The sequence below is a fragment of the Stegodyphus dumicola genome, chromosome 7 (assembly GCF_044657685.1).
Source record: "Stegodyphus dumicola isolate Sdum_Otavi_A_Nest chromosome 7, ASM4465768v1".
NCBI classification, from domain to species: Eukaryota; Metazoa; Arthropoda; class Arachnida; order Araneae; family Eresidae; genus Stegodyphus; species Stegodyphus dumicola.
In genome coordinates, this window is record NC_140774.1 from 150865181 (window position 1) to 150889853 (window position 24673).

Sequence of the window (24673 nt, forward strand, 5' to 3'; positions counted from 1 at the left end):
CCAATTCGTCGATGAGATCCTCCGGTTTAACGGAGTCTGAGACGTTGTGAATTGTGCAACGCGGTTTCCTTCGTTGTCGTCTGCGTAGGCTGGCATCGATGTTGGCTTTCTGCAATGCCTCTTCTAAGTTGTCGACGTCCTTCGCTGTCTTGCAATAGACCTCTATCTCTCCTTTTGCTGTGGTGGAAATCCTTTCCACTGCTACTTGCAACTTGCTGAGAGGCGCCTTCTCTTGTAGCTCTTTTCTCAGTTGTGTTTTGTTCTTTTGCGCAGAAGGTTTTAGGATTAGGCTGAGTTTCTGCGTAAGCTTGACGACCTCTGCAAACGACCTTGGCGTTGTGTCCTGTGCACCAGCAAATGCCTCTGGAACTGGAGGAGTGGCTCTTTGCTGAGGTTCACTTTGTGCTGCCGTGGGCGGCGTGTGCAGCTGGCTGCAGCAAACAAAAGTGGACGTATTCACACCTATCTCTGCAGTAACTGGCTTGGGCTTAAAGTCTTCACCCTCAATTGCTAAGCCCTGTAGGATACTTAGAGATTGCTGGACCCGATCTCGGAGATCCTGCGGAAGAAGATGCCTTCCCCTTCTGTAAGTGGCAGTGATCTGCCAGATGTCTTTGACAAGGGCTTTAACTCGGTCCTCGTGGGTCAATTCCGAGGTTGTCAGCGCATTTGTATCCAGTGGCTCTTGTAAATTTTGGGTGTCCGTGTTCTCTGGCAACACTGAGGGGTGTGTCATGTCACTTTAGTATCGCACGATCCGCTTTACGCTGAGAAAAATTCACTAAAAAACACTTGGTGTAGCTTAATGCACTTTTGAGAATAAACACGATGCGGTAAGCACTGATGACACTTTCACTAGAGCACTCTTATGTGAGTAGACACTATGCACTAATTACTGATGACACTTTCACTAAGGCACTTTTAACAGCTAAACGCGATGCCCTAAACATTGTTTTCACTTTAACTAAGGCACTTTAATGCGAAGAATCGCAATGCACTTATTTTTGGTCAAATAGATAACATATGTCACTCTGTGCACAATTAATCAAGAACTATCTGTATACACCATTAAGATAACTTGACACTTGTTTAATAAATCATGAAAATCACTTTGTGCACGATAAATCAACACTAACTGCCTATGTCAAAATAAGAACACTCATTAAATAAATTACACAAATAACATGTGTCACACTGTGCACAAGTCATAAATAGTTAATTGTATATATCAATTAAAACTTCCTAAGCACTTGTTAATGATGTCACATATATCACTTGCACACAATTATCAAATACTAACTATAGATGCTAATTAAATTCACTAACTTGTTAAACAATCGCATATATCACTCTGTGCACAAATTAACGGGAACTGACTGTATGTCAATTAAATTCGTTATCCAATATTAATACACAGTTGTTCAACAGTGAAGCAACTATGTCAATAAATACACTCAAAATTAAGACCACTGAAACAGGTAACGTGAAGATTTGTTAATTACAGATAATTAACTTCACATACATTAATTAATCTATGGCACCTATCAGACTACAGTTTGCTTAGATGTCACGATATGCGGACTGCACACAAAATAAATACCACAATGTTGTGAAATATCAAAATAAAGTTGCTAATAGCAGGTAATTAAATACACAATTAAAAACTTATCTGCGCTACTTAGCAAAAATATGTCAATTAGCTTAGCACATGCTTCTTACTCAGTGCTACTGCACCATCGAAGCAGAGCAACACACAATTTAAATTTTAAAATTAGGAAAGTTAATTACATTAATTAAATAGAAAGCTGTATCTTAGTCATTGAAGTAGCTAACAAAAAGAGTACTTGTCCTATTATGTAATTGATTACATCCGGCGGAAAATTAAATCAATTATATAGCTAAACTCGGAAAATAATTAGATATTTAATTATTGTAGAGAAAGCCTACCTTGGCCGTTATTATCTTATCTGTGAATTCTGTACAGGATGCTGCTGCGGAACTGCGTAATCCAGATTATAGTCACACAACACTTAATTATGCAAATCACTGGCACAATCACTGGAAGATGTAAATTCTAGTTCGGAATAACACAAAGTTAATATTTCTAGTTGTACTCGTTCAAAAATTTCGATTTTTAAATATCCGTGATCCTTATCGCGTGAGGATTCCAAATCCAAGGGTCCCGACGAGCTACTCCAATTAGCCTCTTGATTAGCAAATTGTGCTAATAATCCTCAGTCCTTCTTCCCGTTTTTGTTAGGTGAAAGGGAATGGCATTATTAACACACACGGTACTCACTGTTGACATAGCACTTTTCGCACACAGATGACGAAAATCTAAGTCCAAATAATTAACTCAAAAAATACTAACTCCGGAACTAAAGGGTCGATTGTCTCCAAATTTAGAATCCTGTATCCGCGAGCGGATGTTAGGAGGATTAGTGTTGGTCCCGAGTCAGGGGAACTAATTGGTTATTAATTAACGGCTTGTTAAAGAATGCCCGCTTACACTTGAACGTCCTTGACTATTTTCTCCTGCCCGTGGTTAGAAAGTCCTACACGAAGGCAACCCTATTTGTGATAAACAAATAAAAAAAAACTTTGGTCTCGTGTTTAGCTTTAATAATTCTAAGATATAAGTTTGGCTGAAAGCTCACATCCTTTTTCTAGAGAATACAATGATTCCATAATGGCAACAGAAACTTTCAAGAACACTTTTTAAAACAACTTAAGAATTGAAGACTTAATTTAAGAATTTAATCGATTATAAATAAACTCAGTTACCTGCAAAATGAATTAAACATTTAAAACTAAATCGTAATACTTTATTTGTCTATTCATAAAATATAGCGAGATTTTAAATAAATGTCTTGAATGTTATTAGGTATTTTCTCTCCCCTTCTAGCATACCTTGGTAGTTTAAACGTAGCAAATTCGGCGCGCATTCGAGAGGCTGTGATTCGAGTCCAGGTGAGGGTATTTCTAATTTTTTATGTCTCCTGCTTCAACAAATCCTAATGACTCTATAATATAAATAATAAACGTTTAAATAAATAACAAAATGAGAAACACGTTGAATATTATCTAAAATATCTGTTTTTGGAATTTGCACAGCTGATTTTTATCGTTTTAGAAATCCTTTTTAAAAATAAATCCCGCATAAAAGCAGATGAAAATGTAAATTGCCTTTTTTATATTCAACTATATAAACAGTTTCGCAATACGTATTTTAAATTCACATTTCCAAGTGTTTGAGTTTATTCTTTATATGTCACGGAAATATGCTAACTGCATTAATAAGGATTTTCATTGCCCTTTCTAGATTAAGCAGCTGAAGAGTTTTGAAACTGAGAGTCTGAAAATAAATGAATGTGTTCGGAAACTTATAGAATTACAATGAACTCGTCTAGACAATCCGAAATCCAGACAATCAACAGCAAGAGAAAATAACATTAAAACATAACATACAACTTTTACCAAGGTAAAAGAAAACGTAAAAATATTACTTGATTCGTGGACTCATATTTATTCTAATCATTTGATTGCAAAATATTGTTATAGGCAAATTAATATATTAGTAATCATGCAGAGTATCAGTATACGTTAGCACTATTGATTATTAAGCGGATATCATTGTATTCCTGTTTTTTTTTTTTGATCAAATGATTATTAACTCGACCCATCTCTGGGTAGAATGTTTCACGATTTTGCATGTCATCCTTGCGGCCATGCTAATCTTCTCTGTATCGTTCCAATTTTAGTATATGTACTGCAGAAGCAAGTAGACCCACTCTGAGTAATAGATCATACTTTTGTTGGTTATTAGAATATGTCAAAGCCCACTAGAGTTGCCTGCTTTAGAGAGGTGTTTTCGTGGAGGAACGTTCTACTGAAAACTGGTTTGTATTCAGTATTCACATTACACATGGAAAAAACCACAAAACTAACCACTAAGTTTGCTTGGGTTCGAACAGGAGATGAACTGCCAGTATTCATCAGGTTTTAACCTTTCGACCACTGGGTGAGGCCAATAACATTCAGGAGATGAACTGCCAGTATTCATCAGGTTTTAACCTTTCGACCACTGGGTAAGGCCGATAACATTCAGGAAACTACGAATCCTTGGTAAATGATTATGTATGATTTTTTTAAAAAATAGAATGAAAACATAATCTCAAAAAATTTAATATAAGAAAGTTTAATTAATTATTAAAAATTAAAAATAACTATTTTTCCGATCAAAATAATTAAAATCGTTTTATACAGCAAAACATTTAACTCTTAAAATAGCATTTTACCTTTTGTAAAACAATATCGAACACTATGTAAAATTCAATTCTTAATTAAGATCACATGAAATTCAATATTGTCATCAAGTATAGGCCCGTGAAATATCAATTTAAATAAGTTACGCAAAAAATGAAATGGTTTAAAAAATTATCGAAGTTAGTGCCGAAAACCTTTCTGCCACAAAATTCAAAATTATGGTTTCAAACTTGTCGAAAATAAAGACTTAAATTTACGTAAGTCATAAACATAACATCCTGTTCTAAAGCAGTCTACGATTCATTCATTACCTTAGCAACGGATTCAAAGAATGCAAACCTCTCGGAAGGAATAACTCATGTAAATAAGAATAAGCTTTAAAAACATTAGCAATGAGTCTTTCTAATACTTTGAACAGACTTCAGTTATTTTGCATTTGTCACTAAGAGTTACCCGTTTTCATTTTTCTGGTAACTTATTTCAGATCCTTTACTTCCGTTAGCCGTCATTTTGCGTCAGGAACTGCACCATTGTATTGCGATGGAATGTCATCAACAAAACTATTCATTCTTGAAGTATTTGTTGCAAGTTTTGGTTTGTATGGAAGGTTAAAATATGTTCGCGAAAACAACATGGAAGGTATACTTTCTACGAAACTCAGGTAATACTTTGCAAGCATATTTTTGTAACTCTGCACTTTGCATTAAGAATGTTTAATTTGTAAACAGAGGGCAAATATTCTCTACCTTTTTAGTCTGTGCTTTTAGGTATTGCTTTAATTTCAGTTACGAATAACGTCTGACTAGCAGTTTTATTTGTTCCTACTCTTATAACAATTATTATATTATAAAGTAAAATACTTTTGCGAGTCATCTCTAAGAACTTATTTATTATGCATAAATGATTACTACTTTTCTAGAAACGTTCAGGAAGTACATAGAGGACACAGACGGCAATATAAAATGCAAAATCAGGCAAAAGAAAAACCATTTGGAATTTACGCTTCTCAAGAGTGTTTAGCTGAGGCTGACTGTTAACTCAAAACCAAGGATGTGGGTTCGATCAATGCCTAAAACCGCTGTCAGATGTGCCAACCTCCTCCATTTCCGCGTCTAAAGAAACATTTCCGGATATCTTCACTTGCGGGAAATCTGACTGGTTGACATACTAGAGACAGTCAAGAATAAATCTACCCAATAATAATTCTGTCTTTTCTCTCCTACCTGAGACAGGGCTACAAGCAAAACATCTTCCCCAGCCTCGTTAAATGTTGCGGTACATACGCGCAATGGATAGCTCAGCGCAACTGTTTCGACTAGAAACCTGCCGTTCATACTGGTGCTGGGACAAATTCATTTCTAAGTGAATTTGAGTGCCTTTTTGCGTTGAGAACAAGCCTTTATGTATTTTTATTATATACGTTTTTAATTTAAAAGTTTTTTTGTTATTTACTTTCTTAAATTATGCCTGTTAAACGCATTACTTAATTTATCTCGCCAAGCGGGCGTAGAACGAATACTTTAGCTAGTTAGTATACAAGGCACTTGCTAAAACTAGGCCTATATAGGCTACCTGATAGTAAGTAGTTATTCTTTTTTTATCTTTTGGCCATATACATTGGAAGCTTGCCATTATTGCTCCAATTAATGCGATTCTAGTGAATCAATTATTAAAGTGTGTTGAGGTATAAGTTACTGAAGGAACTGATATAGTTCTTTTATAAAATGGATGGAGTAAATCGAATAAGCCAAAACAATGCCTAAATGCCATGAATTTATTAATACATGCGAGCGGCACAGAATATGGAAATTACAACAAAACCAAATAGTTTCTAATATTTTTAACTGTCAGTTATGTATAAATGCATTCAACTCATTCACCAGGGCCGAATTAACAGAATGTATTCTAAAAAATAAGCTATTAAGTTTTCTATCACGAAACAATGAAAAAATGACTGTCAAAGCAAAAGTTCTATGGAAAATATAAAAAGAAGAAGAAAACGCGCTAGGCAGCAGCATGTGATATCACAATCTTTATAAAATGTATGTAATTTATTTGAATATAACATGCAATTTATAGGCATTTTTATTCATTGTTAAATAAAAAATTCCAAATTTAAATTAACGATAATAATAATAATAATAACTACAAAAGTAATAACAACTATATATATATATTATTATTAAGTGTATAACAGGTTGTTGCCTTCTACAGGTTCGTGGATTTGGAGTGATTAAAGACAACACTTGATGAAGAATCAAAAAAACAATTTATTCTTCAGTATTACACAGGAGAGTTCCAAAGAGACATTTAACAGCCGTCGAAAAACTACGATAAACACGATGAAACACCCAGCAACACAGATTTCAGGCTATAACGGCGAAGACAGATTCACGGCAAAGCACTCAAGTAGCTCCGAATTTGGTCGATCGATCTCAAACTAATCTCCGAGCTCAAGACACTCAACATACTGTCGATATTCTTCACGATAAACTACTACACCGCGTAAAGGTAAGGTTTATGTAGCTTTTGACCTGCCTTTGAGAACATTCTGGGGAAAACTGGTAAGAATTTATTCTAGAATGTTCTCGCTCGGTCTATAGCATATCGGCAATTTTGTAGTCAAATGACGGCAAATGGGCGATTTTACAACAAATCTGGCAACAATAAACCCGCTTTGCGAGGAAGTTATTTTACCGCGGCGGGGCATTTCATAACAATATATATTGTTGCGTTTTTCGTTTCTTTTCTGACACCCCGTTGCTGCTTTATTTTCTTCCTTCACGCTCGTACGGGGTTCGTTGATTTGGAGTGAATAACTACGACACTTGATGAAGTATCGAAACACACTTTATCTAGCCAATATTAATCAGGACAGCTCCAAAGTCACTTTTTACAGTCGTCGAAGATCTATTATAAACACGCTGGAACAATCAGCGACGCAGCCTTCACACTGTCAGGCAATAACGGTGGAGACAGCTTCCTGCAAAGCACCCGACTCTGCTTGCCGGAGTACAGCTCCCGACTCTGCTTGGTCGTTCTCGGAACTCCACGTACTCTCGAGACTCTCTACACTACAACTCGCGATACACTCGACGACACACGAGCACAGCTCCCGACTCTTCGGTTCAGTCGTTCCCGGAGCTAAACACGCTCTCTCGACGGTGCACTAACCGTGATACACTAACAAACTCTTTCGGTGCACTCGACGACCCACTCGGCACTCGCTGCCCGGCTGTTAACTCGATCGACTCCGCAGGGATTGACTCGCTAGATGAGACACCAACTCGATACTAACTAACTCGCACTTCAGACGAAGCAGTCTGACTCGCTCTCTCGACGAGGCACACCCTCTGAGACACACTCACTGACTGCGGACCAGCAGTGTTTATATAGCTTTCGGATTGCGTTCGAGAATATTCTGGGCTAAGCCGGTAAGAATTCGTTTCAGAGGGTTCTCCAACCGTCCATGGTATATCACCAATTTTGTCGCCAAATGGGCGATTTCTCGACAAATGTGGCAACTTTGCCCTCCTTTGCCATTTTATGGCAATCTAAAACTGCTTTGCGTGGAAGCTATCTTACCGCGCCTGTACATTTCGTAACAATGTATTAAAGGCACAGCAGCTATTAATTTTCTGTGCCTTATTAACTGGTATCGAAATACAACAGCAATATAAACAAAAACATTGTTATTCTGTTTTGAAGCTTGTTCAAATGTTGTTTAATTTACGTGATCAAATGTCCTCAAAATTGAACTACTTAATAATATTGTTAAATTTTAAAAGTACTTTTGCTGTTAATTATAATATGGGCTAATTCTCTTTCCAGAGTTTTTCTCAACTGCTGACGGATATACCGTGATTTAGGTTAACTATGGATGCGGTCAACTGTTTATCCCCGTTAATTGGGAGTCTATTTTATATCATTATTGACAGATAAACGTTAATTACAAGTTAATAAATTATTATTAAAAGTAAGTTTTAATTATTGGACCCAAACAATGGTGCTTCGGAAAGTTTCGCAGTCAACGAAAAATTGCATATTGACTCATCAGTGTGTCACAATCTCACTTTGATTTGTTTATTCATTAAGCACTAGAGGGCTATCTTGCTAAGGGGAGGGTTGCATTCTGGAGGATATTCTAATGGAAACTGGCTCGTATAAATGTTACACATGGGGAAAACCACGAAAACGCCCATGCAGCCAGCACGTTCGGGGGATTTGAACCTCACATCGAACTACCAGTTTACAGTGACTTTACTACTCGCCCTTGGTGGTCCCTAATCTCAGAGAGATACTAATTACGGAGTTAGTTTGCACAAACAGAGTGAATTAAAAGTACATAATACAACAGAAAGTAAATAGGCACGTACGAATGTTTGTTTAAAAAATTATAGCAAAACAAACCATTGCTATTTGTCTTTGGGAAGGTATGCTTTCGCAGGAAAATTTTTTAAAGAAATTAGCTATTATTTACCTTACAGTAGAGGAAACTGCTTAAATACCTAGGCAGCTAGCCCTTTCGCGAAGAATGGAACCAACCCACCCAGTGGTCAGTGTTCAATTGTCAGACCAATGTTCTGTGGTCTTATTCTCCCGGTCGCAATCGGAAGCAAAAAGTAATGAATTCATTTATAAATGATAGAACTGTTAATAAAAGTAAACTATTTAAAAACAGCATGTTTATAATAAACTAAAAATCAAGAAAATAAGTCATTCAGTTGTTTATCTAACTAATAAGGGAAGAGACAACATTATTAAATTGGACTTTTTCAGGTAAACGAGAGCAGGGAGTTAATTAATTATTAGAATAATATCATTATGACCAAGACCACATAAACGTTAGCCAAAGAAAGTTCAACTCCATTAGAAGAAGACATCAAAATTAAGTTAAGTATCATCCAAACACGATTAGCTGACATCTTTTAAGTTCTAATTGCGTTGAACAATTAACCTGCCCCTTTCTCACGACTCAAGTTCATCAACTAGACTTCTTTTATAACTTCCTAAGCGAGAATCAATAAAGTGAGAGGATAGTAGTCAAAGGAGAAGTGGAAAAGACAATCAAATTAAATCTAAACTAATTATTCTATTGATACAATGACCTAACTCGTAATATAATAATCAATAAAACATAGCGATTCGAAGAAACTGTATTTAACTGATATGCTTTCCCACAGCTTGTTGTTTATAACTAATGCCATATAAGTTTATTATTTACAGTGGTAAGAGTCTCTGCAGTTAAAATGTTCAGAACGTTATGTGTACTTACTTGCTCTGCCTGGAACATTTTGCAAACAGAACTAATCCCAACCTTGTAATTTTTTTATTGTATGTTATGCCTTCTGATTGGTTATAGTTGAAAACGATATTCAGAGGAGCCACAGAATCACTTGTCGGTTAGCTTTAAAATCTAGAGGTTTTGGTTGTAGACACAGTGCAGATCTCCAAAATCTTCTGACGTTTGTGACACTGATTGACTTTTGTAATTTCAAGTGGTAACATCATTGGACAAATTATTGTCTCTTTTTTGCTATATTTTGCTCTAAAATTTTACAGGATCTTATAATCAGGTACATTAATAAATTAAATTACAGAAAGAAGGAAAGGTTTTATTTATGATAATATGTGAAATAAATACATTTTTTAAAACTAAAATAGCCGCACAAATAATTGCCTTATATATAAACTGCATAAGCTTCGCTTATTAAAATAACTACTATTAGCTGCAGATTTTAATTTAGGTCTGCCTCCACTATACGTGTCACTGGTAGACCTGAAAAGAAATATATCTAACGTATCATTAAGTTTTCTTTCTATGCCGTAGTATGGTTTTGTTTTTAAATTAGCCGGTTTTAATCAGAAATAATAAATTCTACTCACAGTTATGCTTTCATCAAATATTCCCTTGTAGATTTTTATTTCTCAAAATGTATCCTAAAATGTAAAGCAGCATTATATCCGAAAAGATTTTTTTAGTAAATACGGTATATGCTGCTGAAAGCATACATAAGTAAGTCGACTTTAAAATAACTATATCAGAAGATAAGGAAATCTGATGAATTGATAAAGGCAACAAAACGGAAACAACAGCACAAAATCTAGATGAAGAATTTCATTCATAATAGAAATTATCTATCAGGTGCTGTTTTTTCAAAAGGGCAATGCATGGTATGCTGTCAGCCACTACTACCCACGTTTCTGGTGGCAGAGCGCGAAATTTAGGTACTGTAAGGAAAAAAAAACTAATTATTAATGCCAAAATAATATTAAAAGCTGTGCGTCCTTATTCAAAACAGAGAAATACGAAGCAAGATTAACAAATGCGAATCAAAATCGTAGAGGAAAAATTATTATATGGATGTTTAGCACGGTCTGTAATGTATACCTTTCATCTCTCACCTATAAATACTCGTTAAATAGCTGTGAGTTTGCTCATTTGCTAAAAAAGTGCTAAAATATGGAAATAGAACCATAAAAGCGAAAACAATCATGAAGTTCTGTTTTAGCATAACGGATAGTATAAACTTTCAATATTAAACAAATTCGTTTACATAAACTTATTTGAAAAGTATTGGTGAAGAAATAAAATATTTATATACATAACTGGCTGTACAAAGAAACCAACTACCATGTTAGGAAAAGTATCCCAGATATTAAAAAAAATCAATTTCGAATGTATAGAACGTGCTTATTACCTGAAAGGCAAATTAACTTGAGGATACATTGAAAACGGTACCTGCAATGTTAATGTGTTTTAAGCTTAAAGTTGAAAAAACTTGCTAAGAAATCCTGAAATGGAGTAAAATCAGCAGTAAGGCATAGTTCAGGCCTAAATTCTATGATACCATATGACTAAGGAATTGATTCAAAATTACTGAAAATTACTTAACCGTAAATGGGCGGCAAAACAATCTGAAACTCTAGACGAAATATAAGTAGCTAAAAACAAATGACTGCATCATATTGATCTACATCGAAATTTATTTCTGTACTGCTGCTTATAGCAGGTGTCGGTTCTTCAATTTGTTAATTTGGTTTAACGTTCAACTTTAATTATATTTTTATTTAAACAAGGCATACGAAAGTACATATTTCAATTGTAAGTTCGTATGACTTTCTGTAGAGTTAATTTAAATTCCACGAAAGGTATAAATTACATATAAATGCAAAAAAAAAAACATCCTAAGCAATGCTTCCAGAATCCTTCTTTTACCATGAGAATTAATTTAAATGTAGATTTGAAAAGCAGCATGAAAATGGCGAAAATTTTAAACCAAATAAGAAAGCGTCTCTCTAATTCCTACTTTAATCAAAGTGATTTCATGAATCCGCTCTTTGGAGACATAAAATGCAAGATAACTTTTACTTCTGACTTCTAAACTTTCCTTGTACTCTCCTTATTCAAGGAACATGAGAGATTACTAAGTTGAAAAATTCAATGCAGCATGTCTCAAAATGCCGGAAATATCAAAGCAGAGATGTAAAGAAAAACAGCAAATAATTGGAGAGATTTAAATATAACAATGGTTGGCACAGAGGGTGTTGTTACATATATGTATACATACTGCCGAAGAGATGGATTAGTTTATCTCTTGAAGATGACGTATTATAGATGACCACTATTTCTGCGATAACATTTCTGTAGTGTTAGTAAAATATCTTCTCCAGCTCAACTTTGCAATGTGACGTGTCTGCAGGACTATGGGAGATTCCTTTGCATATGATTATATTCAGTTCTTCAGTAGTCGCAGACAAGCAATACCTAGCACTGTAAGAAACTGTCAGCTTTATGGCATTGTTTGGCATACCAGCAAATTTGGTATTATATGGTGTACAAGATTTCCCCATTTGTCGGTCTGCGATTTTTCTCCTTTGGCATTGATTTTAAGAGCAACTTGTTATAACTGAATAATTGCAAGAAAGGATCGGATAGGAAATTACTTAGGATCCTGTGGATATGTAACATCAAACTATCAAGGTATCTCTCGATGGCTGAAGGAATTCTTGTGGAGTAATGGTAGTCTTCAATTACATGCCATCTTCAGGATCACACAGTAAAAAAAACACACATAATTCCACATAGCAATACGGATTTCTAACATCGAAACACTTAAGTCTCTTATTTAATTTGGTCATTTTCGCTTTCTTTTCTAAAAGAGTAAAACTCTTATAATAAATAACTCAATTGTGTCATTTCAAAGTGAGTTCTTATTATATGATTTTATGTAATGTTCCAGACACATGTACTTGCATACTTAAATACTGCAAAATGTCTTTCAGCTAATAATATTATTAAAATTTGCAATCTAAAACTGTTAGTAACCAGCTGAAATAACGCAGAAGCATAACTTTAATATTCGCAATTGTAGTATATTATATCGCAACCATATTATATCGCAACCATATTATAATCTCCGCTTTTCTCTTGCTTACCTTTACTTCGTGAACATCCTATCTGCATCTCCTTTGTTCGCGCTAGTATTGAATAATGTAAAAATGTGAAATGTTTGCTTGAAGTTATGGAAGCGAGTGTACTCTTCTCAACACGTGCGTTGCTTCAATACGTCAACTAGTCTTAAATAAAGAGGATAATTTGCAATTAAGCGGTTGCGCATTTATTAAAAGGCAAAGATACTTACATCGTCTACGTCAGCTCCTTATGTTATTATGTTACCAACTAGCGTCACTTTGGCATCATCGTCAAAAATTTTATTATGGGTATGGAATGGCAACTTCTGTATTATTTACAGCCGTTCAGCCGCTATAGTGTTTAGTGACGCTGACTGTCGTACCGATGGGCCCTGGCTCGAATCCTGGAGAAGGTATGGATGTTTGTGAGTGTTATAATGCTTATGCGGCAAGTAGACATCAAAATGCTTGGTGACCCGAAAGTCCTCTTTAGTGATTAATGGCAGGGGGAGAAGGGAGAAGGACCCTTGGACCGCTCCAGTTTGTGGTCTCCCTCAAAATTGGAGCGGATCTTAACAGTTACCAAGGGCCGGCAATACCTTCAGGAATGTTCTTCCCAGACAGTGTAGTGGTTAGGGGAGTAGACTTCAATACCAAAGGGTCCGGAGAACGCATGTTGTAACTTTCTGTCCTTCACAGGAGGCACCGTTGACCGCCTATTAGGTGCCCTTTTCCACAATAAAATGGTTATCACTTCTAGGGTTAGCAGTGGCTAGTGCCCACCATTAGATTAAAAAAATAACTTCAGGAATGTACGTGTTTGGGACTTGCTTATGTGTTATTCATAGATATAAGAGTAGCCATGATTATACCCCTTTCAGACATTTATTGTCTTCTCTATATTTCCGTGACAATTTTTTTTTTCTTTTTAGGCAACGTATAGTAAGTTATGATTGAAAAAATAAAACAGTTGATTTTGGAAGATTACTCGATTATTGACGTTCTTTTACTTTCGAAGCTGAAGAGTAACAAAATGTGGCAAACTTAAGATGGTAAACAGAATGGTAAGGGAGAAATGACGTTTCAAACTAAATATACTGAAAACAACAAGAACATTCCAAAATTACTTTATGAAAATCTATATTCTTTTGCGATTAATGATAACCTTTTCCAACTAATGAAAGACGAAATTTTAATAAATGCCCTTGCAAATAAGCAATAAAAGAAAATGCATATTTTGTCTTGAAAGAATAGTCTTCTTCAGATCGGCTATTTATATTCAGGAGATGAAAGCGAAGATTTAAATCACGTTGTTAAATCGCGCCGATAAAAGAGCAAAAGATAATCGTCGACGATATTTTATCGAATGAAATAGAAACTTATAATAATGAGGAAGTAGTCCCTCGCAAAGTTTTCTAATTGGCCTTTGACTCCTAGTTCATTACTCTTTCCAGATCCTGGCATTCGATGCGCACAGGGCGATCTCTCATAACAGGCTTTGCTTAAGCGTTTCGAAATCACGGAAGTGCAAATTTCATTGAGTCGAAGTCGTAGTTACTTAATTACTCATTAAATTCTCCAAAGGCTGACTCGATAAATTAGCTACGTTGATGCTTCCGAGAGATTCAGAAGGACTCGCAAGAGGAAGTGAATTTATTTCTTTGGTATTTTTTATATCATATTGACTTTTAAAAACTTTAAAAAATTTTTTTGAAAACATACTTGAATTAATTGCGCTTAATTTCACTGTGTTTCTCATATACTGCGTATTTTTAATGAATGGGAAGTTAGATTTAATCCTACATAAAATGAATAAGTCGTTGTATGGTTTCAAACTATCAGCTGCTTTTTCGTTTTGTCTCGGTTTTTTCACAGAATTTCAAACTTACTGATATAATGTACGCCCCTACTAATAGCTGAGTGTTTAAGACCTCTGAATGCTTGGAGTTCCATCCTAATTAATTTGGATAACCTACAGGTTTTGGTTTAGAAGCACAGTATTTGATTAGTAATTGTCTCTTTAGCTCAAAAGAGGCTGTTAGTCTCGAAACAGGATTTTGTGTTGGTTCAGTATAAACGGCGTATCATTTTTCAAATTGGTGCAACGAAAAATTGTTGCCCTGTATTACTTTTAAAGGAATTAAATAAAGAAGAATCTGCATGCATGTTTATATGTTCCTCGCATTGTGAAATAAGACGGTACGTAGAGCCACCGAATTTTGAATAACGTAGTCCTCCACCCAAACATATGCACCTGGAAAGAAACATTTTGAATTTGTTTTATTACTTTTTATTTCAGATTTTGTAAAATGTTAATGAATTTTTTTATTAAAAAAATCAACGATCTGAAAACGAGTATTGGCAACATCGTTCGAAATGAAACATTTTTATATCCAGCAAACGAGACTGTTGGCATCCAGAAAAATGTAGGATATTTATTTTTAAATTTTAATCAACAAATTTGGATCTATAAAAACCATTGTGTTGCCACAGCCGGGGATAAAGTACTTTTATCTACCACGCGCTGGCGTGTTGCCATTAAGTAAGCTTAAGATACTTTCAAATTTCATCCAGAAGCTTATTGAGTAATAAACTAAGAGATTTAAAAGCAATAAGCACAATTCTTAAATTTTTTTTCTACTTTTTAATGGGATTGATTTAAATAAACATGGATTAAAATCACGAGATGTAAAATTAGGAATATTTAATATTTTTCTGAATTACGCTAACTGGACTCATTACAATCATCATATACTTTTCTGTTTGACGGTAAATATCTTAAGCGGCTAACCGCATGAGGCTTGTACTTTAAGAAGTAATATGCCGATTATAAAAGTATGTATGGCAACCTATGCAATCTTCTAATGCTGATAATGATATTGAAACGTTGTTTTTAAATATTTTGTGATTTTGCTGCTGAATTGAATTTTATGTGGCGTCAGTGCGAAGAACTTAATAAATAAAGTTATCGCATAAAAAGTTAATAATAAAAGACAAAATTTTTTTCTTTAGCCAACTCGCTAAGAAAACTGAATATCGATATGATGAACTGAGAAAAGCCTGAAAAAAAAAATAGAAAAATGCATTCCAAAACACTGCAAGAAAAAGTGTGAAAAAAATTGTGATTTTATTATTGAACTGTATGTGTAAGTGTGAAGAAAACGAGGCTTAATAATAAAACTAAAAAGACAAAAGAAAAAGTTGGTTAGCAGGAGTGAGTACAGGTGCAGACTGGTAGACTGCGAGCTCAGAAAGACCGTAAAAAACCTTAACGGTTACCTTTTGGATGAAATTTGTCTTACAAATTGAACTGCAAAAAAAAAAAAAAAAAACTGGTGAAATTCGTGAAATTTTTGGAATGAAAACGAATTGCAAATAAATTGGTGCAGTTGGTGAGAATTTTTGTTACCCCTTTTAGGTGAAAATTTAACGGTCACCCAAAGGTGATTTTAAAAGGTTAAAATCAGTTACCTATTATCGGTTACCAAATTTTAACGACCGTTAAAATCATTAAAATTAGTTAATTTTAACGGTCACATTTTGGATCACCGTTAAAATCTGAAATCTTTCAGGTTTTTTCTTTCTTTTTTTGTTCTGTAAGTAAAGTTTTAACTAAGGTCTAGACGGTGAATTAAGAAATATACTTATCTGTTATATTAGGGGTTCCCAAACGGTTTTTGCCCCATGCACTTCTTTCACTATTCTTAGATGATTATTCCCCTTCCCCTTTTTTCCAAACTTTAAAAAGACATAGACATTTTTTTAAAATTTCAGATTATTTTTAAAGTGCTTTATAAATTTAAACAAGAAAAGGTATAAAAAATGTTGATAAATACCAAAATTTGTAAAAATGTATTTTTTTATATTCAGAAATTAAAACTAAATGTTTAACAGGTAAATAAAAGGCTGAAGTTATTTCTCCTTCTGTAAAACTATGAAATCCTCTCTCAGTTCATTGAAATTCTCCCCGATTGAAAACTTCTGTGTTATACCGAGTCACATTTCTTTGGTCACAATTTAGTTGACGACAAGGAGCTCCAGTGACGCTTTGTCTGTATCATAGCTCAAGTTTTTTTCCTCTGCTTGTGAAAAGTAGATCTCTCGCAAAAATCATTTGCACTTTTTCTCCTCCTTCAGTACATCAGATTCACTTGCTTCCTTTCCCGCACTTCAACATTTAACCATTTAATTAATAATGTTTAGGAAGCACAATATAGTTTACAGAATTTGCTACTGACAGAACCAGATGCTTATAGCAAAGAGTTTGATGATTATCATCAGCCGAGTGGGAAGTCTAATGAATACTAGTCATTTGACTCGGTTTCACAGCCCGGCTAATGGACTAACTGCGTGAGAAATTTCGTTAATTTCTTCTTGCATAGCTTGGATACGAGACAATTTCCTTTAAAATGCTCTTCACAAAAGCTTCCATTTTCTTAGGCTGATAGCCCAATAAATGCAGCAACATGTATATTAGTGCATAACAGTCCTTTTTAAGCACACAATATGCTAACATCCTGACTGTTAAATCAATAAAATCATCAATTCAAGTTAACTAAGTTAAATCATCAATTAAAGGCTACTTTTTCGCTAGTTTTAAATTTTATATTTGTGTGTTCTTCATTCAATGAGAATGAGTAAAAAGACTTTTCAGACGTAACATAGTTTATGTATGCGTTCAGCTTGAGCGCGTTATAATAATTATAAAATATATCTTGTATTTACAATTATCAGTGCACATTAATGCAAATACAAAAGAAGAAATTGATGTTAAATATACCCAATCTAGCTTGTGATGCAACGAAATTTGTTCAAAAATTATCTTAGAGAAATCCAAATGACTTGTAACATAACATGAATGTATTTGGTAGCAAATGCGTAAAAAATAATTAAAAGTAAATAAAAATAATTGAAAGTAAATAAGTAAAACGATATCATGCAGGAGCGGTTTTAAGGCATCTATTAAAACCCAATGCCTATATTCATAATCACAGACAATAACATTTAAGAAAAAATTTTAAATATCATTTTTTAAAAGTTTTTCTGCAGACATTTAATAGCTGCTTACCATTTCTAAAGACAGAAAAAAGTATGTTTCATAAGAGCTCTTTAATTTAGATGCCTTTATCTTAAACATTAAAAGTGAATTGTCTTTCTGTATTCACAATGGCAGGCGAAATAAATTTATAAGTGAAGTCATTCAAATCATGCCTGTCGGTTTGAAAACGATTCTATTTAAAACAAAAATCATTTAGAATATTTAGAGTTTGCTTTAATACCGAAACTACATTTCTTTCATTCGTTAATTTCCTTTTTTTAAGCAGATGTAAAAAAGCTACTTCAGTCTCGGAAAAACAAGAAGAAAAAATGCATAAAAACGGAATTTTAATTTTTTTTAAAGGAGAGATACTTAATTCTCTAAATGTCAAAATATCTGGAAGGCAATTAACACTTGCTTTAAAATATACTGATTGCAATTTGTTTTTAAATAAACATGTTTACAATTTTTACAGACGACAGAGCACTGTACAGAGGGTGTTTGCACATCTTTAGAACAAATTCTGTAAAGAATATTTCTTCAGATGTTCAAGCTGGTATCCTTTTTCTGGACTATAAGTCTGCATTAGGATTTCCATAATAGAAGAGCTTTTCGTAAAATTTCTAGGGGTGTGGATTCCCATTCCTCTTTCACTACTTTTCAGAGTTATCAATCGTGATGGATTTACGATTAGAAAGAGCTCTTGTCTCGAGACCAAGGGCAAAACAGTCTATTAGTGAAATGTCAAGGAACATGACAGGAATACGTTGAAACGCCATATATGCAATAGTTGTATTAGGTTTCATTTTTCAAAGGAATGCAGTGATACTGTTCAAAGTTTGACTTGTTGCATTGTTTTGATGAAGTTCCACTATTTGAAAGTTATTAAGATGAAGAAAGGGAATTTCTTCTGCAAATATTGGACGTAAAACTTTCCTTGATAATATGTTGATTTGATTTTTAAAATTTTCCCACTCTTCTTATTTTTAATTTCTAGTTACAAGACAATCTTGCGACTATCATAAACCCCTTCCTGAAATTTTGTTTTATTGACAGAACCAGGGTTTTCTATTTTTGTTCTTCGTTTTCGATAATACACTTGTTATCATAAATTAAGGAAAAATCACAAAAATCACGTTTACTGAAAAAGTTACATGCAGAATTTTATGAACCTTACCCACAATATACAACACATAGCAAGGTATCAAATAACACAAAAAGAAATTACCAGACAATTATGGTAATATAGAAATTAGCACATGTATAAAATGAACAAATCGAAGATGTCAGTTTACTATAGTAAAAGTACCTTCAGTATGGACTATAATAGCCTCTAGAAGCAATACAGCACATTCAGCGATGTGTGATGCTTCCAATTATGCGGTCTATTAGTTCCATAGGAAGCGAGAGCCATTCCTCTTGCAAAGCAGTTGCAAGCGCGGCAAGGGTCTAAGGGGGCGGATTGAGAGCAGCTAGACGTCTCCCTAAAGCATCCCAAACGTGGTCGATAGGATTCAAGTCCGAGGATCGAGCTGGCCACTCCATGCGCATAATTGTTTCTTGTTGAAGATAACCATATATGATACGAGCCTTGTGTGGTCTTGCATTGTCGTCCTGTAACAGGAAAGCATCACCTATTGCCCCGGAATATGAGCGCACATAAGCATCAAGAATGTCATCTCTATAAACATGAGCATTCACGGTTCCCCTTGGAAAAACATGGATGTCTGTGCGCCCACCCAAAGAGATGCCACCCCAAACACAGAAACTGTCTCTTCCGTATGCATCTCTTTTACGGATGTTTGACGGTTGATAACGGGTTCCAGGTTCTCTCCATATCAAATAACGCCTACTCTCCCGTTCTAGACTAAACCTGGACTCATCCGTAAAGAGAATAGCCCTCCATTGCTCAGGCGTCCAGTGGACATGTTGTCATGCCCACCGCAAACGGTCCCTCCTATGGCGTGACTTGAGCGGCACGCAAATAGTTGTTCGCCTCGTATACAGACCACCTTCGTGAAGCCTTCTACGTATAGTTGACGCTGACACCAACCACCCGGTGGCTGCAGCAAGGGAGGATCTAAGAAGAGTCGGAGTAGCGGTTCTATTCCTGAGTACACTTAATGTCAAATATCGGTCATCGGCGCTCGTCGTAGCAGTTGGCCGTCCTTCGCTAAACCTCCTGGGTGCCTAATCTGTGATTTGAAATTGTCTCCAAAGTCTATGAACCACAGAAGGACTCACATTTAGCCATCTGACCATTTCTGTTTGACTTTGTCCTGCCTCTAGTCTCCCAATGGCTTTCTATCGTAGTTCTGCAGGAAATTGATGCCTGAAGATCATTGTTACGAATTGGCTATCTCAGATTTCTGATGTCACTATCACAGTGAAATATGTGGGCTTGCTCTCAAACATGGACTTTTATGCTCCTCGCAGATGACGTATTCCGAGTGCAGCGCCACTAATTCGCATACTGGAGGTTTACTCAGCTACTCTTACTTGGCGACATATTCAAATTTTACACGGTTTGGCTTATTTTTGAGGGAGTTATGGCTATTTTTGTGATTTTTCCTTAAATTATGATAACCAGTGTAAATAGACCTTTCTTTTGCTGCAGGTATTTAGGTAAATCCCTGCTTCATCAATGTATTTCCATTTATCTCCTGCTTAATAGTTTTCATACCAGGGTTCCACAAAATGTTCTACATTGAGCCATATGCCTCGACAAAATCTGGTGAACATAATGCTTTAGAATTTTTAAGTTGTGAATCTTGGTTTAATTTTTTAATTATTGTTGCTACAGATATATTTAAAGAACTCTGCAATGGATTTCTGCGTCGACAGATTTACTGAATTCACCAATGACTTAGTTTTAAAAACATTAGGAACAGTACGTACATTTTTTTGGATATTTGTTTGGAGCCTTCTTTCCGAGTACAAATAATGAGTGACGGTTTTTTCCTTACGAATTAATAATGTTGTCTATTTTCCACTTAGAAAATTTAATACCATGCATTTCAATGCATTTTTGAATTATGGAATAGGACTATTTCCCTTCGGAAAGCGTAATCCACAGCTTGCTTTTATGCGTTATTTTGAAAGAATAAATTTAAAAGTAGCAGACGATATTTCTCATTTCAAATAATAAACTCTTGCCAAAATGCGCATTCCAAAACATCTGCGCTTTTTAATTCTTTATAAAATCGTTCTAAAAATGTGTAAACACGCTTTGTAAATACAGCGTGGTGCAAAAATTTCTGTTACACTGCAACGTAGTGAACTCGTCATGTGAAATAAAACTCACATGTGACGTACTTCTTTTATATGGAGCTCAAATTATTCGAATTGTTCCTTTTCAAGTTAAGCTTGCTGTAATTTACTTTGATGATTAGAACAGTTTAGTTAGTTTAAATAATATGAAAAAATAACACCGTATAGCAGTCGTATGAAGTTCAGATTGCATACGGACCGCGTCCCCGAATTATTTTACGACCGCATTTTTTTTTTTTTTTTCCTTTTTTCTTTTTTTTGTTTTAAGAAATGGAAAAAAAAATTTAAAAAATATTTAAAAACTATTACAAGCAAAACAAAAAGTATTTTAAACAAATTTTAAATTTCGCTTAATATATATTTATTAAAACATATACAAAATTAATAATCATATTGCAAAGAAAAAAAATCATAGTTATTTTCTCTCTAAAATCTAAAGTTTGGTGCCTGTAAAGTAGTTTTGGTAGGTTCTACTTTGTAATTCAAATATATTGCTAGCTAAATATTAAATTCTTATATTGACGTTTTTTTGAAATAATTCTAATATGTTTAAGTAGTCATCATAACTTGTATAGGTCAAAAGGTTCGAGACTAATATCCCCTAAATGGGATATTAGTCTCGAAAGGGCATTTTACGTTGAATCAAAATAAATGGCGTATCACCTTTCAAATTATCACCACCAAATATTATCACCCTGTATTACGTTTAAAAAAGTTAAGTAATGAATAATCTGCATGAATGTATGCATTTTTCTTGCACTGTGAAAAAGCAACGGTACCTAGAGCCATCAAATTTTCAATAATGTAGTCCTCCACTTGAATATTGGCACCTGGAAGCCCGAATTTTGAATTAATTTTATTATCTACTTATTTATTTATAAGCGTTTAACGCATTTTTGATAACAACTTAACGATCTGAAAGAGATCATTGGCGAGACTGTCAGATGTGCTGATTTTAAATATTTTGTGATTTTGCTGTTGAATTGAATTTTACGTGATTTAAGTGCCAAGAACATGATATTTCATAAATAAAGGTAACTCACAAACCCAAAGAGGCAATAAAAAGCGCCCAAAGAGGCAATAAGAGAAACGCCTTTTTTTCTTATGTTTTTGACAAGTACGAAAAAAGTAAATAAAAATCTGCATCCTCAAATCTTTGAATAAAATTTATATCAGACTGTAAATGAATTAAATCCATTTATATATTTTCTGGGGCGTTATTCACGTTTGTTTTTAATGAAAGTGAAAATAATATAAACTCGATTTTAAGGCAACTAAAATCTTGAAATTTTGCAACAGCACATTTGTCAAAAATACATAATTGAAATTATGCATTCGGGCCACACATGCTTTGGAGACCACTGACGTGCTGCATACATTTTATAATATAAGTAAACAGCATGCAAACTAATCTGCAAAAACTATGCATGACATTAAATTAACCTACAATAAGCTCCAAAATATACCTGTAAATTCTATTAATGGAAACTGATAAAACAGTAGAAAACTCATCTATGTGTACATTTTTTTATTTACGCTCGAAAATTAATCATACCAACTGCACCATTTCAATAAATTGTTACGTGTGTATACGGATTCGTAATAATTTGAATTCACAAGTCCGATGAAAAGTGGATGAAATTTATTCTTATTACTACAAATAGAAACAAAATGCTTAAATTTCCTTAGAAATATTAAATAAATAATAAAGCTAAAAAGACAAAAAAAGATGGGTTCTTAGAAATGAGTGTAAAAGCAGGCTGGTAGACTGCGAGCTCAGCGAGAGCATAAAAACCCTTAACAAACCCTTCTGGGCGACAGCAGAAATTTGAAATCTTTCAGATTTTTTTAATAATATATTTTTCCTCTTAGGTCTCACCCAAAGTTTGACATATACGAATTAAAAACACGGAATGCAAAAGCTATAAATTTTGTAACAAACCTACATCACAGCAAGAGGACACATACAAGCAAAATGAATTAGAAAAGGTACAAAATACAAATACACAAATAAAATGCATATCATAAGATTCATACCTATGAATGCGAAAGACCACACTTTTATATGCGCCCAATGATTTTTGCATTACGAAAGCTGCGCGCATGAAAAAAACGGAGAGCTCCATCCAGGGCCTAACTGCTTAATCTTAGATCATGCATTCTATTATAAAAAGTGTCTGTTTTGCTGCGATCTATTTTTAAATTTGCTCTGTTAATTTTGAAACAGTCTATACCTTTTATCATCAGATGATATTGCTTGGAACTTAGTACCAGATGGCGCTGAGTTTTCTAAGAAGTGAGAGTGTGCAGGATTGTAAAATAGCTTTTCTTTCTCTTTGCATGTGATTTAATCTATATATGTACATAATGCATTATTTAATAAAAATAAAAGAAATAACATAGTGTTGTTAATGTTAGCAAACTTCGTCGTCAAGCTAGACGGTAGCAAATCAATCATGTTTTCTCGTATGCAGAAAACAGTTTAAACGAATATTTAATGAGGCCCTGTAGCGATCTCTGAAAGAGATTTCAACAGTCAGCTACATTCGAGCATCTTTTCGTCTTTTTGTATTTGCCCTTTGAAATCCGTTGGTGAAGCAATCAAATCTAATATTAAATCGAAAGTTTAGAAGAGAGAAAGGTTCAACAACATTTATTTGATGTGACTTGTAAACATCGCATTTGAAGGCAATAGATATTTAATGAATGCTCTGAAGGAATAGGAATCTTTAAGTAAACACGCACGTTGTGAAATGAGTAAATGCACGTGACGAAATTTAGATTTTAAAAGCGAATGTTTAAGCAAAGGCCCAGGAAAATTTCTCTTTAAATCATAGATTTCCCCTAGAGTATAAAAGGTATTTTCTCCCTCCTTCCAGCATACCTTCGTTGTGTAACAGTAGCACACTCGGCATAAATTCGAGAAGTCCACATTCGAGTCCCACCGAGGGCACTGCACATTTTTTACATCTTCAGCTGAAACATTTTAATGACTCTAGAACTGTAAGCTATTTATTTCGTATTATTACTTACGTGAATAAGATTACTTATGTGAAAAATTCAGATTAAAAAAAATAATTTGCGTTAGGAAGTATTTTGATTTGTACTAAGAATACAAATTTAATAAAAATGTCAAATATTCTGAGTTTTAATAAGCTTGGACAGCGATATATTTATTAATTGATATTTTCATTTATCAGGATAATTGTGTAAAACCTGTGGAATTCACAACCTTTAAGTCAGCTGCTCTGGTATGAGAGCCCACTGCCATAGCTTTCAGCCTAGGTTCGAATCCTGGAGAAAGCATGAATGTTTGCAAATATGCGCTGTCATTTCAGCATGGATGAACGTAGAAAACGCAAAGTAATACTTGGGAGGTACACACAAGAAGTAGGCTCACAATCATTTGCGAGTGATTGATCATGTATAAAGTGAATACGAGGTTCTCTCAGATTTCTCTAGGGCCTTAAGCTCAGCATCATAACTGTACAGGTATTAAAGCGCATGCATATTACATTACGTTACATTACATTATATTGTTTTATATTATATTAGCCGCTACGCGGTCAGCCTTCGTCTGGCTTTTAAATGTACCGGAAAAAATGCCAATAGTGAACACCAAACATTAAATTTAATCACTGCACAATTTTACTCTGCAGAACAACTTTATCAAAAAAAAAAAAA

General features: G+C 34.3%; 1 protein-coding gene and 1 non-coding gene across 2 annotated transcripts in view; both read right to left on the reverse strand.

The window, feature by feature from the left end:
- The window catches only part of Lrp4 (LDL receptor related protein 4), a 1066574-nt gene that overhangs the window by 112943 nt on the left and 928958 nt on the right, over window positions 1-24673 (reverse strand). The gene's annotated exons all lie outside the window — the stretch shown is intronic.
- On the reverse strand, window positions 3684-3785 carry LOC118195216 (U6 spliceosomal RNA). The gene has a single exon (XR_015042406.1). It is a non-coding gene; the product is annotated as a U6 spliceosomal RNA (small nuclear RNA).